Below are 3752 nucleotides of genomic sequence, written 5' to 3' on the forward strand. Positions count from 1 at the left end.
TCATGAGTTAAGAACCCCGACTAATAGACTGAGGTTAATCATATTTTTTAGTTAAAAGTTAGGAAACCGATTTTTATATTCCGCTAAGAATCTCGTTCTACCAACCCCTAGTAATCATGCTCTAAGAGTTTCATATACAATAGTTGCTTTCTTCTCTTGGGATTATATATCTTATCTTATATATATAAAGTAGACTTGTGCTCTACCCACAGTCTTCCACGTCACCAAAGACCATAGGGCAAAAACCGCCACGTGGCATATATAGTTAAACGCTAATTTCACTTGCGTTGTTTTATTTGGGCTGTACCGTGTTTTCCAACTGAATAAAACGATGAGCTTTGTTTTGGTATTTCTTAGGAAGCCCATATATTCTAGGGTTAGATGTATTGTCACTACGTAAGCTAGAGAATAAGTCGCGTGGCTCTTCAATTCTCACGAGTCACGACCTCCACCATTCATCTATGTAACAGCTACCATTAACGTCATTCTGATACTTTAAGCCATGCATTAATGTCTCTTGCACCACTTCTCCCACTCTCTCTCGAATTAAATCAGCCATGGCATCCTCCAAGTAACCGTACTGAACCTTCACCTATAAATGTCTTTGTTGCTTAAGATGAACAGACACACCTAAACGAAATCCCGAAGGTCTCTCTCTATTAAATGCCTTCTTTCTAACTCACGATTTCAAACCCATGAAACAACACTGGAACCATCGCCACTCCAGCTTCATGATTTGATGACCGGCCACTGTAGACATATTGTTGTTACGCGTGGAGAGATCTAAAACTTCCAAGTTACTAAGCTTCAGCCCACCTAAAACTTTCCCAGGAAAATATAGGGTCTTGGAAGAGAAGTGAAGAAATTTCAGGCCGATGCAAGAACCAAGGCTTGAGAAAGTAGATATATGACATGAATAGGGTTCTTCGATAGATCCAAGCTGGTGAATAGAAAAAAAGTAATTGAAACCAGAAACGGTGAGGAACAAGAGAGACAAAGTCATACCATTAAATCAGGTACACATGTTTTTTGTTGGAGACCGATCTGGTGAGAGATTCTTGTCAGGAAGAATTTTTGGATCTTATAACTAATGGATTTCTCTGTACAAATACTGATATGGTGATGTGTTTATTATGTGTTGCTGATGTACTTTCTACTGAACCCATCGCAATGACAGTATCGGATAAGTGTTTTAATGGGAAGACTGTTTAGGTTAATACTCGTGTCAAGTAGACAACGCCTAAACTCACCAATACAAAGCCTTTCCGACTATGACCGATGTATGATGTGCAGTAATATGCAATTTTTGATTGATTTTTTTCTTTGATGGAAGAATAATAACATGTTTCTAGAAAAAAAAACCTCAAAAAGACGCAAACGCGGAGAAGAAACCACAACTTTCTCTTGTCAAAGAAGAAGAATATAAAAACATTATTGGCTTCCATGGTGAAAACTTGGGTCCTAAACATCAGTAAGCTCGAGTAAGTTCTTAAACCGAAGCATAACCATGATCGTGAATCAAGTTCATTTTTTTCTTTTCTTTTTGTGACATACTAATTTCAACTGCAGCTGGAGAAGAACACAACTTCCAGGTCAAAAGCTTTTACAGGAACATCCACAACACTTTGATAGACAGGATGCATATGAATATATGGTGAATTGCAAGAGGTAGAGAACTGCTTTTTCTGGAAAAAAAAGTTCTCCCTCCAACGTGAGAGGACCATTTTTCACATGTCAATAACAGTTACATCAGCATGTAATCTGAAAATTTTGTGTATTTCCTCAAGGTTGCATCAGGTACAAAGAAGCAAGTGGCAAGCAAAAGAGTTATAACAATGGAGGACACCTCAAAGATGAATGGTGAATCTCAGGAAGCTACACAGCCTACACTAATCAACAAACCTTTTGTTTGTGTTGTTTCTTCAGGGGATAAAAGACCTTTAACTGTCCCAAAGGGACCAAACTTCATGTACCTAAGAGCTGTTGTACAAATAGAGTGGCATTACTTGTCTAAAATCTCTGGTTTACTCCACACGGGAGTTTTGTAATTTGGTTTGATTTTTGAGAAGTAACAGAAGTGAGTTTTTTTTAGTCTGTATAAAAAACACATGCTCATCGTTAGTATTAGTGAGCTCAGAGGAGAACTTGTAGTGTTGAAAGCTAAGGAAAACTTGAGAGATTCTAAGTCTGGGGGAAAGAATCTTGATCTTTGTTCATTCTATCACGAGTAACTCCATCAGTTTAGTGTTTCTGAATTGAAGATGTGGTGATGTTAATCATTGATAAATACCACAAGGGCTTTTAAATTTTGTTAATAATAATGTATTGATAAAAACTATTGTAAAATTATTACTCTCTGAAGAAAATCAATTTGATGTTTTTAAATGACTCGACATATATTTATTGATTATCTCAAATTGATGAAACTGCCACGTTACTTTTCATAAAAAAATTATATCCAAGTTTTTTATTTGAGAAAGGTTTTACTACCCAAGTTCAGAGGTACGAACCTATAGAACAACCTATAGAACAATCCTGTTCAATTCAAGTAATGTCTTAACTTCATATCGTGCCAGAGAAATAAACTAATTGCAAATAATTAACATAATGCAAACAAATAAATCGGTTAAATGAATTCCCTCAAAACAACTTATTTTACCTGGCAACACACTCAAAAGAAAAAGCATATCACCGGAAGAAATACGATAACTGCTATTTTTCTGTGAATAATCTCGGGTTCATTTTCATCATACTCAACCATAAAAATACGATAACTGCTATTTTTTAAGAAAAAACATATACTTTATCTGATACTAGATTTTGACCCGCCATTCGAAGAGCGGGTATATTTTTGTTCTAATTTTTTTTTGAAACATTTAATTTTTATATTTATGTTTTAATCATATTTGTGTTTTTTTGTAATCATATTTGTGTTTAATCTTAAATTAATTTAATTTAAATTTTGGTAGAAGTATTAAATATGTCAAGTTGCATAACTATACACTGTGCTATATGTATTTCAAAATTATTTTTAAACTTTATTACTGTAACATATTATATTTTCTTAATAGTTACCTAACATAATTAGTCAAAAATATTCGTATAAATTTTTTTCTTGGAATCAACCGGAAAATCAAGTCTTGTACTCAATTAGACATGAACTATATACCCGGATAATTTTTAAAATTTTATATTCGAAAACCAATATTAAATCCACCCCGTCCCAACCCACTCTGAAGAACGAACATTTTTTTTGAAAAATGTGAAAAATAATAATTTTAATTTATTCTGTTAAATATATATATACATTGTAAGTATATTAATTGTATAAGTTTAGGGCCAGTGTATTAATTTCATTTTTAACATTTTCATTTTTTTAAAAGACTGTTTTATAAATTTAATTTAATTATTATGCCAAATTCTTGTGTAAGTATTAAGAAAGTTTATTCTTTACACCAATCCATATTCTTTTATAATAAAAATGCGTATTTTTTAGTTTTGAAAACCTATTTTATTATTTTTAAAAACTTTTTATTTCTATAAATTGCAAGTTTCATTTTTTGTACTTTATTACATCTATACATTTATTGTTTGGATTTTTGATTATATAACAAAAATAATTTTAATTTTACCGGGCTTGCGAAGTGGATTTATATCATTTGCTTCCAATGTAAAATGTGTTGTTTAAATGAGCCAGTGAAAAGCTATTCATTATTTAATGAAATATGAAGCTGGGTTCGTTAAACAGCCAA

At 32.5% G+C, this 3752-nt stretch overlaps 1 long non-coding RNA gene across 2 annotated transcripts; it reads left to right on the top strand.

Annotated features, from left to right (window-relative positions):
• The first annotated feature begins 446 nt into the window (after window positions 1–446).
• LOC106298201 lies at window positions 447–2157 on the top strand. 2 transcript variants are annotated; one of them, XR_001261457.1, is made up of 4 exons: window positions 447–1280; window positions 1353–1481; window positions 1570–1668; window positions 1788–2157. It is a non-coding gene; the product is annotated as an uncharacterized LOC106298201 (long non-coding RNA). The 2 variants fall into 2 exon arrangements; XR_001261456.1 differs by having other exon boundaries at window positions 447–1481.
• The last annotated feature ends 1595 nt before the right edge of the window (window positions 2158–3752 follow it).

This window comes from Brassica oleracea, chromosome C1, assembly GCF_000695525.1.
Source record: "Brassica oleracea var. oleracea cultivar TO1000 chromosome C1, BOL, whole genome shotgun sequence".
NCBI classification, from domain to species: Eukaryota; Viridiplantae; Streptophyta; class Magnoliopsida; order Brassicales; family Brassicaceae; genus Brassica; species Brassica oleracea.